At 41.1% G+C, this 16,869-nt stretch overlaps 1 pseudogene; it reads left to right on the top strand.

Annotated features, from left to right (window-relative positions):
• The first annotated feature begins 929 nt into the window (after positions 1–929).
• Positions 930–11,200, top strand: LOC126633875 (cyclin-A2-4-like; annotated as a pseudogene).
• Positions 11,201–16,869: the final 5,669 nt, after the last annotated feature.

Genomic DNA, 16,869 nt, shown 5'->3' with positions numbered 1-16,869 from the left:
GGGGTTCTCCCATTTTCTTGGGAATCAAACAGGTCAATGTGTCAACTTTCTCTGTTAAATTTGGAGATCCTGAAATTTTGAAAATTGGGTTGATAGCAAAAAATGATTTTACCTGGAACTAGATGAACTCAGCTCGATGCTTTTGCTTGATTCCTGAGAATTTGTGGGTAAAAATCAAGAGCTCAGTTTTTGAGTCCTTTTATCTGTTTTGATCCCACTTCTATCTGATCTGAGTAGCTGAAATTTAAAAATTCCAGATTGTAGTTTGTCTCTAGAAGCGAATTTATGGGCTGAATAATTTGAACTATTAGTCATGCTTTTCCCTATATTTTCCTTACATCTCATTTCATAGTTTGATTATTGTGCCCAATGTACTAGTCTGAATGAAATCCATTGAACATTGAGTTTTTTTTTTTTTTTTTGTTCTTTCAGAATAAATCTTGACATGATGGTTTTCCAAAGTTATGTCTGTCATTTTAAATTTCAATAAATATTTTGGTGTAAGCTGAACCAAATATTTCCCATTGATCTGTACTTATGACAAAAATGGTTAATTTAATAATTGTCCATGTAATTTGGCACTTTGGGAGCTTATTTAGGAAGATCATTTGGGACTTTGACTTCTATGATAGTTGATCATCACTAAAAAGATTTCTTATATCCTGATACGGATGCGATCTTGTGTACTGTACGATTAACTTTATTTCAATTGTATAATTTCAAATTTCATTCACTTCTGTTCGAATAACTTTGTTTCCACAATCAAAGTGCACTGTTCAACTGTATTAGAAAATGGCCTTTGTTGATTTACTTTTTGCAAGCTTATCATGGTCTTCAAATTCATGAGTTGCATTTTGAAGTAGCATTACAACATATCTGGAGATTTTCTTATGAATGTCGTACTTTCTGATTTTCATGATCTGCATAGCTGTTGTTGTATGCTCTTTACTCAGCTTGTTCTTGAATTTACTTTGTCCTGATTTTGTTGCAGGTCACATTGATTGGTTCCATTTGATGTGGTGAGCTGTTTGTATCTCAGCCCAGCAAACATGAAGAGAGAAAATACAGTCACTGCACATGTTAGAGAACTTCCTGGTAGAATAACACGTGTTCGAGCTGCTTCACTTCATACATCTGGACATATTCCCCCACCTAAAATACCCTCACAACAGAGTCAGAAGCAGGCTTTGCAGACAAATTCAAAGAGAGCTGCCACGGATGAGAACATTACAAACGCTACTGGTAATGCATGTATCCAACGCAAGAGGAGGGCAGTACTTCAGGATGCGACCAATGCTTTCTGTAAACCTTCATATGCAAACTGCTTCAATGCAACTAAAATTAAGGTCAATAGCCGGTTAGTTAGATTTTTTTCATAATAAGTATTCAGGTTTCCTCTTAAATGTTGTGGAAATACAATGATACGCTTGGTTTATGCTAGTGTACGGCTAACTTTAGTTTTCAGAATGTTAAGCAATTTTAGAAGGCTGAGAAAAAGAGATGACTTGCTATTCTTTTAATTTTTCATAACATAGTAAGCATGAAGGACCGTTTCCAGAATTAATTTCCACTTGTCACTTGTCACTATCTTGTAGCAAGGTTTAGTAAGCATATATGTCTGTGTATATATAATTATATATACACATCATGACGGCTTTGCGCTTTTTTATTTCTCTGCTCAAGAATCTGAATTCTGCCTCTAATTAATGCAGGCTAAGAACAATAAGCCAACTAAAAAGGGTCAGGCAAAGCTGATGGAAATGGCCTCTTCCGTTGCTGGAGATTCAAAAACCGAGGTTTTGGACGGAACAGTCAAACTAGAACTTAAATCAGACGAATTTTGGTGTACAATTAATTTGGAAGATGGCAACAGATTTATGAGGTCAACTTAGGATGTGAAAGATATTGATCAGTTGGAGAATCAGATTTCTGGAGTGGCTCCAAAATTCCAAAGCCCTTCGTATAAAGGTTTGCATTTCTTTAGTTTTCTCTTTTCCAAACATGACAAATCATTGCAAACTTGAGTTGAAATGCAACAAAAGAGTAGCACTAGATAGGAGTTTGTATATCAATGTATGTCAGTTTTGAAGCATGAAATGTGTCCACACCCTTTCTTGTGGCCCCTTTATTTCCGTTTCACTTACTCATAATGCACAAAGGATAATAGGCTGATAAATAGCATCATTAGACGTCACTTTTCTGATTAGATGTGATTAGACCATAATTCCGTAGTTCTTATGTACTAAGGGGCTTAAGGGCTATATGAGCTTGGAAGGCTTTATATGAGGAGGATTCATGATCAAATATCTGGTTGTTTCTCCTATTAGGAATGAGGCCATATGCAGTAACCACTACAATAAAACAAAATCATATTTTTACTGTAAATACAAATCCACGCTAAAAGCTTAAACAAATATAAACCAGAATGTTTATATTTTTTAAACAGCAATATTGAGGGAGGGAGGGGATTGAACCTACGACCTCGGGGTGCAAGGGTAAATGCTCGTAACTACAAGCAACAAGCCCCTTGTAAACATACTAGAAGGTTTGATTGTGTACTGCTTCTGTTCATGCCAGTTATAGCTGACTTGGTTTCAGAAGAATAAAAACTGAAGATAAAATGGGAGTATGGAAAAGTCCTTGACAATTAAACCAGTTATTAGATAACAATTAGAAAGAAGAAAAGAAGTTGTGTTTCAATATGATTTACAAATAAGCATTCTATACATCTTTTCCTTTGCTAATATTATGCTTCACCGTGTGTGCTAACCTTATATGGCTCTGTCATTCTGAAGACAGTTGACCCATGTCAAAGCAATACAATACTTTTCTGAGCTACTTTGGGTGCTAGATGTCAAATGATAATGTTTCTTTTAAGGATATTCTATGGCTTTGGTGTGCAGTACTTTATGACCTTTAGCATTAAATTGTTGCAGCAGATAATGGTAGTCTTTCAGCAGACATGGTTACGTCAAGCAACCAGCATATTGTTAACATTGATGCGGATTACAAGGATCCTCTTTTGTGTAGCCTCTATGCCCCTGATATCTATAACCATTCAAGTGTTGCAGAGGTTTGTGTCGTTGAGTGTCGATATTATTTTTATATGTACACCAGTTCCCTTTCTAGTAGCACCAGTATTTCATTCTAAATACATTATAATGGTTAATTAAACAATTGGATACCTAAGCGACTCGGTTATATATAAAGATGATGTGCAGCAAATTATTTTGTTTAACAAGCATAACTACCTGAAACCACAATGACATAGTGCACTTCAGATACATATGAATATCTGATACATGATTCCCGAGAAGCTGTATTATTCATAAGAATGTTGTTTTGTTTAGAGGAATGCCTGATAGGAGCATATTTATGCGCCTTAGTTAGCTAGTTCTTATGCACTTTTATGGTGTTTTCTTAGTTAAAGTCGTCTTTTAAGCTAGTTTTATGTGTTTTCAGGTTTTTAAGGACAAAGTAAGCAAAAAGATGCAATTTGGAGCATTTTGGAGCAAAATTGAGCTAGAATGGAGCTCATGCATGTGGAGCACAAAGAATGGACGAATTTGAAGGATTGAAGAAGCTAGGAATGTGTTTCAAAGTTGAAGACTTGAAGATGCAAAGTTTCCTAATTGAAGTGGGAAAGTGCTTAATTGAAGATGAAATCCTAGTCAAGCATGGATTCCTAGTTGAGGAAGGATTCCTAGTTGAAGAATGATTCCTAAGTGAAGTTGGATTCCTAGAAGATTGAAGTTTCCTACTCAAACAAGGTTTCCTACTTGAAGAAGGGAAGTTAAAGCCAAAGAATCAGCTCAAGTGAAGACACCTTATCCAAAACATTATCCATAACCTTATCCTATCCTATCTTATCCTAATCCTAATCTACCTATATTTCAGCTACAAAAGGGATTTCTTTTCCTATTTGGAGACTTAAAACCTGATTTCTAGAAGCCTTATCCCTTCCTACAAAGGTGCCACACCTTATCCCTTGTTTTTTCTAGAAATCAGCCACAAAACAACCTTTCTAGAAGGCCTTATCCCTTGTCCTACAAAAGTGACGCCCCAAACCTTTCTAGAACTTCTAGAAACCTGATTATTCCTTTCCCCCTTGGTTTCTAAAAGCCTTAGCCTTTTCCTTCAAGGATTGTGTGTTATTGTCCTATACAAATTAGGCCTTTAAATCCTTTTCCTTTGCTACATAGGGGCTGCGAATTTCAGCCTATAAATACCATCCCTTGCTGCACAAATCATTCACCACCCTCTACCATATTTTCACTACACCATTCACCCAAACATCCCTCTTGTGCCGTGAGTTTGCAAAGGAGAAGGAAGGAGACTCTTGGAGCCGTGCATGCCATTCAAGGAGCTTGGATTGTTGGAGCGTTTCTAGGTGTTTTCTATCTTTATGTCAATGTTTAAATTTAATTATCTTTGTTTATTTGCGAGCATGAGGAACTAATTTCTTTATAGTTAGAGGGGAATTCAAAGCCATGATCATATGTTTTATATGACTTGATTTTCTCCAGTTATGATTTCATAAATCGTGAATGTGGTTTACTTATCTATTTGATTGATAACATGTTTATGTATGTTGATTGAGGGTCGACACTTAGTTTGCATGCATGAATTTGATGCTAGAGTATAAGGGAATTTCACCTAATCGTTATTAACTTATATTCATAAGTAGTAAAAGTCGCTAGTCACGATTGTGTTAAGTAAATCCTTGGCAAGAGTAACATGCGTATTCCATAGTTATGAATGCCTCGTCAATGCTTATGATTTCCATTGAACTTAATGATCTTTGATATGTGTCTCTATCATGGGTATTCCATAGTTAGGTCCTTGATAAGAATAATTTGGTTGTAATGCGTATTCCATTCAATTCAATGAATCTAGGGAAATCTGAGAATTAATTGGTGCAATCTAGTTAATTTGGGGCATTGTCATTCATGGTTTGTTGAAAGAGTAACTGGAAATCGAGTCGTATGCATATGTTTCATATGTGGAGAAGGAACCCTCTAACTAGCCTTTCACCATCTTAATTTCCATCAAATCGTTTTTGTCAAGTTTGTTTTCAAAGTTTCTGTTTTAAAAGTAAATTCGTCAAAACCAAACCTCTTGCTTTTAAATCTTGTTTTTAGAGTCAAAACTTGTTTCTTTTAAGTCTTTTGAGTCTTTGAAGTTCTATTTTCGTCCAAATCACTTGTTAGGTCTAGAATTGAGTCTTTTTTATTGTTTCTTGCTGTTTTTAGTGTTTTAAAGTTAGTTTTGAGTCTATAGAGTCTAGTTTAGTGTTTTTGAGTCTTATTTGTGTTGATTAGCATCCCTAGTTAATCCCCGGTCTAGAACGATCCCTACTTGCTTAAATACTACAATTGTCATCAATAGGGTTTAATTTGTGTGTCAATATAATTTTCACACCAATGCCTTGTATAGGTTAAAACATTTTTATTCCTTTAGATGGAGATCTCAACCATAGAATACAAGCTGGATGGATGAAGTGGAAGAGTGCATCCGGTGTGTTGTGTGATCGTCGTATGCCACTGAAGCTTAAGGGAAAATTTTATAGGACGGCAATAAGGCTGGCGATGCTGTATGGCACAGAATGTTGGGCGGTGAAGCACCAACACGTACACAAAATGGGTGTAGCGGAGATGAGGATGCTTCGTTGGATGTGTGGGCACACGAGAAAGGATAAGATTAGGAATGAGGATATCCGAGGTAAAGTAGGAGTAGCCGAAATTGAAGGAAAACTGAGAGAAAATCGGTTATGGTGGTTTGGACATGTGCAAAGAAGGCCTACTGACGCTCCGGTTAGAAGATGCGACTACGGGACAGAGGTTCAGGGCCGAAGGGGTAGAGGAAGACCTAGGAAAACTTTGGAAGAGACTCTAAGAAAAGACTTAGAGTACTTGGATCTAACGGAGGACATGACACAGGATCGAGCACAATGGCGTTCTAAGATTCATATAGCCGACCTGACTCAGTGACTTGGATTTTTCAAGTCTCTAATCGAGAAGTTTTCCCCACCCGGGAAATTAAGGGAACACTACCTCAACCTACATGCTCCACTCACAAAGCTTCAACATACAAGCTTCAACAAAAGAAAAATTCAAAGAACTTAGTGAAGAAGGCTTTGGTGTATTTAACACAATATGTTGAAATGAAACAAAGCTTATTTATTGATATCTCTAAGAAGTTACAAATATGTACATATACACGAGTCAAAATAAACAAACAAGAGAGAGCCTTCACAAAGGTTGCTTAGAAGAAGTCTCAGCAGTCGGCAGAGCCCCAGAAAGAGAAGGCACCGGAGGGGGATCATTCGGAGCCTCAGTACTGGACAACACCCTAAAAGGAGGAGGCATCGGAGGTTGATCATTTGGAGCTTCATTACACGGTACAGCCCTAAAAGACGAAGGCAATAAATGCCTTTGGAACAAACCCACAAACCTCTGATGATCATGTAAAATCTGACCATCAGATTCCTTCATCTGGTCAAGCTTCCTCTTCATGTTTGTAGCATAGTCATGAGCGAGCCGGTGCAACTGTTTATTCTCATGCTTGAGCCCTCTAATCTCCTGTTTGAGACTCATCACTTCAGCCGCCACTGATTCAATTTGGCGGGTTCGAGCAAATAGGCGTTGGGCCATATTAGACACAGAACCTGCACACTGAACATTGAGAGCCAGAGAATCCTTAACAGCCAACTCATCAGACCGTTTGGAAAGTAGTCTGTTATCTTTGGGAGTGAGAAAGTTCCTGGCCACCACCGCAGCGGTCATATCATTCTTCATCACGGAATCCCCAACGGTAAGAGGACCAGTAGGGGATACGAAGGATGGGCGCCATATGTTGTCTGGAGAAGGCGTGGCTGCCTCTTCAACAAGGTTCAAGTCAAAACGACGGTCGGAGGGGCCAGACATTTTCAAAGGTGTTGAAGAGAAAAGAAGTCGGACAAATCAAGATCTTAGAAATGCAAGAAGGGAGCTTCTACTGGTGGAGATTCAAGTGTGCTTTGGAACTTAATACCAACCTCTATAAAAATCCGCACTCGATGGAGCTTCAGAAATCGAAGAGGCGCCTGCTCAGAAATCGAAAAGGCGTTTGCTTTCTCAAAAGTTGGGCTGCTCAGAGACCACGAGGGCCGATCTCAGGAATCGAAGAGGCGTTTGCTTTCTCAAAAGCTGGGCTGCTCAAAGACCACGAAGGTCGATCGCAGAAATCGAAAAGGCGCTTACTTTCTCAAAAGCTGGGCTGCTCAGAGACCACGAGGGCCGATCTCAGAAATCGAAGAGGCACCTGCTTTTTCAGCCTTGCCAGCACCTGTCACATGCACACTCAACTTTGCGGAAATTACGGGCATTCTATCGAAGATTTCTAGTGAAGTAGAAAGCACGTGAATGTTACTGTTCAATCATTCACTTTCCACACGCAACATCAGCTCACGGGTACCACAGATAACTTTGCCAAAAATCTCTGACAAAGTTTAGACACGTGAAGCTTACAGCTCCCATTACATCGCTATGACCAAGAAGGGTAAAAGAATAGCAAAGAAACAGCACTAACAAAGTTTAGACACATAAATTTTGAAGGTCTAGCTACCATATTATTACCCACAAGGGTAAAGGAACAGGACCATTGCTGGATAATTGGAAAGTCCCTGTGGGTCAACCTCTGTGCTCCGTGGCAAGGTAGACTAGCAAACAGGCCTAACCTTTACTCACATTCGAGAAAACACTCCCAACAAGATTGCTTGCTTCAAGATCAAAGAGGCACCGTCCTCCGAATCTCGAGAGCCAGACTCCCAACACGATTACTTTCTCAAAAAACGACGAGACACCGCTCTCCGAATCTCGAGAGCCAGACTCCTAGCAGGATTGCTTTCTCAAAAATCGAAGAGGCACTGTTCTCCGAATCTTGAGAGACAGATCTCCGACAGGATTGCTTGTTCGAAAACCGAAGAGGCACCCCTTAGATAAAGCTTGTCTGTAATCCTCACATCGCTTTCTCAACTTCGAGAGCCAGATCTCCTTGGATAAAGCTTGTCTGTAATCTTCACACGTAACATCAGCTTTCCAGATACTACAGACCACTTTTTCAAAGTGCTCTGACAGAGTTTAAACACGTGAAGCTGGCAGCTCCCACTACCGTGCTATGACCAAGCAGGGTAAAAGAATAGTATTACTCCTTGTTAAGGAGACTCCTATATATGTCGACCTCCATCCTCAACGGACAGGCAGACCTGCAAAAATGCTCAACCCTTCCTCATATCTGAGAGGGCACTCCCAACGAAGCCTCTCGAAATACTCAGCTTTCTTTCCCCCCGAGAATACCTCTGCAAACAAGCTACACTAGAGCAAGAATATCTCATATCATCAGGGTTAAAAGCAAGAGTATCCCATATCATGCTTTTTTCCTGTCTTTTCCTTTGGCCTTGTTCTTACCTGCAAGACAAGGAGAAAGAGAGCAATCAGTCAGCACTTGGAATCAAGCTTCCAGTCCGGAACTGACTGCCTGGAACCCCATTGCTCTCGAGTACTCATCTTCAACATCTTATGCTTCCCGAGAAGATACCACATCTGCTTGAGGAACAAATAGGGCAAGTGAGAAGGATACAAGGAAGCATGTGGAGACAAGTGCAACAAAACACGTGCCGATACATCCACTACTTTGTCAACAGCAAAAGTATCCCATATCAGCAGGGTCGAACGTACTCTAGATTTGATGGACTTGTTTTGACCCTCAAATTCTCCAGTCGGCCTTATACTCTGGTGGAAACAAGAAAACCCTCCAGCCCAGTTCAAGAATAAGCTTGTGGAAAGTTACTTCTTCAAAAGCAAAAGTATCTCATATCACCTTTTCTCCTTTTCTTCTCTTTATCCTTCATGCTACCTGCAAGATAAGGAGAAGGATAACAAACAGCCGGAACTCGAAATCAAAACTTCTGATCTGGGACTGATTGCTTGGAGCTCTGATTGCTTACCTTGTCTGTCACCTCTTTCAGCAGATCCCCTAGCTCGGCGACTTGGGGGACTCCTACTACATGGTTTGTATCGCGCTTGACCAAGCCTGAAACTACAAGTAAGCGTCAAGTGAAATTGATACATTACCTTGTGCATCTCCACCAGTTAAAGATACCACCCTTGGAGGGAGGAAGAGTACTTTCAAAGAAGATACCACATCTACCTATGAGACAGATAAGGCAAGTGAAGACGATACCACACTTCGGTACTTAAAAGTTTCGTGATTACGAGATCATTCTTCCACAATATTTCCTAATGTCATTTGTACTAAATCATTCACTTGTACTCACTAAAGGAGAGCTTGAACCTATATACTGTGTAAACCCTTCACAATTAATGAGAACTTCTCTACTCCGTGGACGTAGCCAATCTGGGTGAACCACGTACATCTTGTGTTTGTTTCCTGTCTCTATCCATTTACATACTTATCCACACTAATGACCGGAGCAATCTAGCGAAGATCACAAACTTAATATTTAAGATGATATTCTTTGGTGTATGCTTTTCGCAAACGATATAGTGTTGATAGATGAAACGCAGGAAGGGGTAAACGCGAAGCTTAACCTTTGGAGAGAAGTGTTGGAATCTAAAGGTCCTCGCCTAAGCCGATCAAAGACAGAATATATGGAGTGCAAGTTCAGGGCAAACGGAGGCCAAAATGAGTTAGGGGTGAGGATCGGAGATCAGGAAATAACAAAGAGCGACCGTTTTCGCTACCTAGGATCTATCTTGCAAAAGAACGGAGAATTTGATAGAGATCTCACCCATAGAATACAAGCTAGATGGATGAAGTGGAAGAGTGTATCCGGCGTGTTGTGTGACCGTCGTAGGCCACTGAAGCTCAAGGGAAAATTTTATAGGACGGCAATAAAGCCGGTAATGCTGTATGGCATAGAATGTTGGGCGGTGAAGCATCAACACGTAGGTGTAGTGGAGATGAGGATGCTTCGTTGGATGTGTGGGCACACGAGAAAGGATAAGATTAGGAATGAGGATATCCGAGATAAAGTAGGAGTAGCCAAAATTGAAGGAAAGAGGAGAGAAAATCGGTTACGGTGGTTTGGACATGTGCAAAGAAGGCCTACTGACGCTCCGGTTCGAAGATGTGACCACGGGACAGAGGTTCAGGGCCGAAGGGGTAGAGGAAGACCTAGGAAAACTTTGGAAGAGACCTTAAGAAAAGACTTAGAGTACTTGGATCTAACGGAGGACATGACACAAAACCGAGCGCAATGGCGTTCTAGGATTCATATAGCCGACCCCACTTAGTGGGAAAAGGCTTTGTTGTTGTTGTTGTAGCCTTCTTTTTTTTGTGATAGATCAGTCCTAAAGGATATTAGAGGTGGTTCCTTTCCATAGTGTGGAATACATGCAAAGGGAACATAACCGGAATTTTTCGGTTCAAATATAGTCTTTTGATACTAAAATGAAAACTATTTATAGATGTTGTGGGCAGAGAACATAATGTATTCAAGTGGGATAGGTTACAACTTCATCTTTAGTACGAAACATGTAAAACAAATTTCTGTTCCTTATACCAGCTGCCCTAGTCTGATATATTACTCAGGTGGACAGCCCCTCGCATAAAATACATTAAGCTGAATTGTGAAGTGAAGTTGTACCCATCTCATCTTTATAAAGGCACAAAAGGTTCTCTTAAAGGAGGTGGCACCTAAGAAAAAAAACCATTTTGAAGCTATTATTTTTAGTCTGTCTAAGCCTTTTGTGATATAGCGCTGTGTTCTGGTATAGTTACTAGTCTGTCATAAGCTTTAACTAATTAGAAACATAAATAATTGGTTGATTTATGAATGGTAATGCAGTGCTGTGCTAAGCTACAATGGTATTTGGACTCAGTGCAATTCTTGGCGCAAGAAAAAATCACAAACCTATTGAAATGCATGTGATCTGTTGCGCTCATTTCGTTTCCAACATAGAGATTGCACACAGTGTTGGTGGCTTTGAGCTTTCATTTTTCTATCCTCTGTTCCTCTGTGTGAAAACTGGATTTTTTTTTTGTTTTGTTTTGACAGCTTGACAGAAGGCGACATGCCAGTTTTATGGAAACAATACAGCAAGATATCACCAAAAGTATGAGGGGGATTTTAATCGATTGGCTTGTAGAGGTTCGCATGGTTCTTTTATCTATTATTTTTTATTCATTGTCTACATAGCGAATGTAACTCCGCCTGTGTAAGTTTATCTTACATTGTTGGTCCCAAGCCCGGGTAAAGGAGGAGGGGGAGGGCGTCAGGTAGTCGACAGCCGGCACTCCACAGTTACGTCGAACCCTTATGAAAATGAATCCAGAACGAAATCGCGCTAAAGCTAGGGCGTCACCCGTAAGTGGCGCGCTGTGTGGCCCGAGCACAGTGATAAGTGAGTAAGGGTCGCTGTATCTCCATCGGCACCTGGATGCAGTGTTAAATGAGCAAGGGAGCCATAGAAACTTCTTTTCGAACGACTCCACTCAAAGTTGTTTGGGAGCACATGCTCCTATCAACTTTACACAGGACACACAAAAGAAGTACGTTGATCCTATTGGACGGGAGAGGGTGAAGAAGCTAGGACAGAAGGGTAGAGTTCAAGAGAGTAGAATGCGTTTAGGAACGTGGAATATAGGAACCTTATCGGGAAAATCTATGGAAGTAGTGGAAGTTATGATGAGGAGAAGGATAAATATTATGTGCCTACAAGAAACTAAGTGGGTTGGTCTTAAGGCAAAGGATCTAGAAAATTCAGGGTTTAAACTTTGGTATTCGGGCACAAATAGAATGAGAAACGGTGTTGGCATCATCGTGGACAAGACCTTGACACAAGATGTTGTAGATGTCAAGAGGGTAGGAGATAGAATCATGGCAATCAAGATTGTAATAGGACAAGAACTCATCAATGTGATTAGTGCGTACGCACCTCAAGTAGGGTTGGATATGAGTTCGAAGGAGAAATTTTGGGAAAACCTTGGAGACTTGGTGCAAGGAATTGCCCAAACGGAGAAGTTATTTATAGGAGGAGATTTAAATGGACACGTGGGCAGGGAGACAGGCAACTATGGAGGCTTTCATGGTGGCCATGGTTTTGGGGAGAGAAACAAGGATGGGGAAGCTATCTTGGATTTTGCAATGGCATATGATCTCTTCTTAGCCAACACCTTCTTTAAGAAGAGAGAAGAACATGTGATCACCTACAAGAGTGGGTCGTCAAAAACATAAATAGATTTCCTTCTAATGAGGAAAGGGGATCGTATAACTTGTAAGGATTGCAAAGTTATACCGGGAGAGAGCTTGGTTAATCAACATCGCTTGTTGGTGATGGATGTACATATCAAAAGAGTGAGAAAAAAGAACAAGACTTGGAAGTGCCCAAGGACTAGATGGTGGAATCTAAAAGGAGAAAAACAAGCCATTTTCAAAGAGAAAGTAATCACCCAGTGTGGGTGGGATAAAGAGGGGGAAGCTAGCCAAATGTGGGATTCCATGGCTAGTTGTATCCGAAAAGTAGCAAAAGAGGTATTAGGAGAGTCCAAGGGCTTTGCCCCACACCAAAAGGAATCTTGGTGGTGGAATGAGGAGGTACAAACAAAGGTGAAGGCTAAGAAGGAATGTTGTAAAGCCTTATACAAGGACAGGACCGATGAAAATGGTGAAAGGTATAGAAGAGCGAAGCAAGAGGCAAAGAAAGTTGTGAGAGAAGCTAAATTAACGGCTTATGACGACATGTATAAGCGACTAGATACCAAAGAAGGCGAGTTGGATATCTATAAACTAGCTAGAGCAAGGGAAAAGAAGACAAGGGACCTAAACCAAGTGAGGTGCATCAAGGATGAGGATGGAAAGGTTCTTGCTACAGAAAATGTGGTCAAAAACAGATGGAGAGGTTATTTTCATAATCTTTTCAATGAAGGACATGAAAGGAGTACTTCTTTAAGGGAGTTGAGTAACTCAGAAGAGTGTAGAAACTACTCCTTTTATCGTCGAATCAGGAAGGAAGAAGTGGTTGTAGCTTTGAAGAAGATGAAACATAGAAAAGCAGTGGGCCCAGACGATATACCGATCGAAGTGTGGAAAGTCTTGGGAGAGACAGGTATAGCATGGCTCACTGACCTTTTCAATAGGATTTTGAAAACGAAGAAGATGCCAACTGAGTGGCGAAAGAGCACTTTGGTGCCTATCTACAAGAATAAGGGCGACGTACAAAATTGCATGAACTATAGGGGTATTAAGCTAATGAGTCATACAATGAAGCTCTGGGAAAGAGTCATTGAGCATAGATTGAGGCAAGAGACACGGGTTTCGGACAACCAATTCGGGTTCATGCCAGGGCGCTCAACCATGGAGGCAATTTATCTCTTACGAAGATTGATGGAAAGATATAGAGATGGGAAAAAGGATTTACACATGGTCTTTATAGATTTGGAAAAAGCGTATGATAGGGTCCCAAGAGACATTCTTTGGAGGATTTTAGAGAAGAAATGAGTACGAGTAGCATATATCCAAGCTATAAAGGATATGTATGAAGGAGCAAAGAGTGCCGTAAGAACTCATGAAGGACAAACCGAAAGCTTTCCCATAACTGTAGGATTACATCAAGGCTCATCCTTAAGTCCTTACCTTTTTGTGTTGGTAATGGATGAGTTAACAGGACATATTCAAGATGGTATTCCTTGGTGTATGCTTTTCGCAGACGATATAGTGTTGATAGATGAAACTCAGGAAGGGGTAAATGCGAAGCTTAACCTTTGGAGAGAAGTGTTGGAATCTAAAGGTCTTCGCCTAAGCCGATCAAAGACAGAATATATGGAGTGCAAGTTCAGTGCAAATGGAGGCCAAAATGAGTTAGGGGTGAGGATCGGAGATCAGGAAATACCAAAGAGCGATCGTTTTCGCTACTTAGGATCTATCTTGCAAAAGAACGAAGAATTAGATGAAGATCTCAACCATAGAATACAAGCTGGATGGATGAAGTGGAAGAGTGCATCCGGCGTGTTGTGTGATCGCCGTATGCCACTAAAGCTCAAGGGAAAATTTTATAGGATGGCAATAAGGCCGACGATGCTGTATGGCACAGAATGTTGGGCGGTGAAGCATCAACACGTACACAGAATGGGTGTAGCGGAGATGAGGATGCTTCGTTGGATGTGTGGGCACACGAGAAAGGATAAGATTAGGAATGAGGATATCCGAGGTAAAGTAAGAGTAGCCGAAATTGTAGGAAAATTGAGAGAAAATCGGTTACGGTGGTTTGGACATGTGCAAAGAAGGCTTACTGACGCTCCGGTTAGAAGATGCGACTACAGGACAGAGGTTCAGGGCCGAAGGGGTAGAGGAAGACCTAGGAAAACTTTGGAATAGACTCTAAGAAAAGACTTAGAGTATTTGGATCTAACGGAGGACATGATACAGGATCGAGCACAATGGCGTTCTAAGATTCATATAGCCGACCCCATTCAGTGAAGAAGACTTTGGTGTATTTAACACAATACATTGAAATGAAGCAAAGATTATTTATTAATATCTCCGATAAGTTACAAATATGTACATATACATGAGTCAAAATAAACAAACAAGAGGGAGCCTTCACAAAGGTTGCTTAGAAGAAGTCTCAGCAGTCGGTAGAGCCCCAGAAAGAGAAGACACCGGAGGGGGATCATTCGGAGCTTCAGTACTGGACAGAACCCTAGAAGGAGGAGGCATCAAAGGTTGATCATTTGGAGCTTCATTACGTGGTACAGCCCAAAAGACGAAGGCAATAAATGCCTTTGGAACAAACCCATAAACTGCTGATGATCAAGTAAAACCTGACCATCAGATTCCTTCATCTGGTCAAGCTTCCTCTTCATGTTTGTAGCATAGTCATGTGCGAGCCGGTGCAACTGTTTATTCTCATGCTTGAGCCCTCTAATCTCCTGTTTGAGACTCATCACTTCAGCCGCCAATGATTCAACTTGGCGGGTTTGAGCAAATAGGCACTGGGCCATATTAGACACTGAACCTGCACACTGAACACTTAGAGCCAGAGAATCCTTAACAGCCAACTCATTAGACCGTTTGGAAAGTAGTCTGTTATCTTTGGGAGTGAGAAGGTTCCTAGCCACCACCGCAGCAGTCATATCATTCTTCATCACGGAATCCCCAACGGTAAAAGGACCAGTAGGAGATAAGAAGGATGGGCGCCATATGTTGTGTGGAGAAGGCGTGGTTGCCTTTTCAACAAGGTTCAAGTCAAAACGACGGTCGGATGGGCCAGACATTTTCAAAGGTGTTGAAGAGGGAAGAGGTCGGACAAATCAAGATCTTAGAAGTGCAAGAAGGGAGCTTCTACTGGTGAGGATTCAAGTGTGCTTTGGAACTTAATGCCTGTCTCTATAAAAATCTGCACTCGACGGAGCTTCAGAAATCGAAGAGGTGCCTGCCCAGAAATCGAAGAGGCATTTGCTTTCTCAAAAGCTGGGCTGCTCAGAGACCACGAGGGTCGATCTCAGAAATCGAAAAGGCGTTTGCTTTTTCAAAAGCTGGGCTGCTCAAAGACCACGAAGGCCGATCTTAGAAATCGAAGAGGCACTTGCTTTCTCAAAAGCTGGGCTGCTCAGAAACCACAAGGGCCGATCTCAGAAATCGAAGAGGCACCTGCTTTTTTCAGCCTTGTCAGCACCTGTCACATGCACACTCAGCTTTGCTGAAATTACGGGCATTCTGTTAAAGATTTCTGGTGAAGTAGAAAGCACGTGAATCTTACTGTTCAATCATCCACTTTCCACACGCACCATCAGCTCATGGGTACCACAGATAACTTTGCTAAAGATCTCTGACAAAGTTTAGACACGTGAAGCTTGCAGCTCCCACTACATCGCTATGACCAAGAAGGGTAAAAGAATAGCAAAGAAACAGTACTAACAAAGTTTAGACACATAACTTTTGAAGGTCTAGCTACCATATTATTACCCACAAGGGTAAAGGAACAGCACCGTTGCTGGATAATTGGAAAGTCCCTGTGTGTCAACCTCTGTGCTCCGTGGCAAGGTAGACTAGCAAACATGCCCAACCTTTACTTACATTCGAGAAAACACTCCCACCAAGATTGCTTGCTCCAAAATCGAAGAGGCACCGTCCTCCGAATCTCGAGAGTCAGACTCCTAACATGATTACTTTCTCAAAAATCGAAAAGACACCGCTCTCTGAATCTCGAGAGCCAGACTCCCAACAGGATTGCTCTGTCAAAAATCGAAGAGGCACTGTCCTCCGAATCTCGAGAGCCAGATCCCCGACAGGATTGCTTGTACGAAAACCGAAGAGGCATCGCTTTCTCAACTTCGAGAGCCAGATCTCCTTGGATAAAGCTTGTCTGTAATCTTCACACGCAACATCAGCTTTCCCGATACCACAGACCACTTTTTCAAATTGCTCTGACACACGTGAAGCTGGCAGCTCCTACTATCGTGCTATGACCAAGCAGGGTAAAGGAATAGCATTACTACTTGTTGTTAGGGAAACTCCTATATATGTCGACCTCCATCCTCAACGGACAGGCAGACCTGCAAAAATGCTCAACCCTTCCTCATATTTGAGAGGGCACTCCCAACGAAGCCTCTCGAAATACTCAGTTTTCTTTCCCTCCGATAATACCTCTGCAAACAAGCTACACCAGAGCAAGAATATCTCATATCATCAGGGTTAAAAGCAAGAGTATCCCATATCATGCTTTTTCCCTGTCTTTTCCTTTGGCCTTGTTCTTACCTGCAAGACAAGGAGAAAGAGAGCAATCAGTCAGCACTTGGAATCAAGCTTCTAGTCAGGAACTGACTGCCTGGAACCCCTTACCTGATTACTTACCTGGCATTGCTCTC

The sequence above is a fragment of the Malus sylvestris genome, chromosome 9, assembly GCF_916048215.2.
Source record: "Malus sylvestris chromosome 9, drMalSylv7.2, whole genome shotgun sequence".
Classification (NCBI taxonomy): Eukaryota; Viridiplantae; Streptophyta; class Magnoliopsida; order Rosales; family Rosaceae; genus Malus; species Malus sylvestris.
The sequence above is the reverse complement of the archived record's forward strand: the minus strand, read 5'-3'. Positions and strand labels throughout refer to the sequence as shown.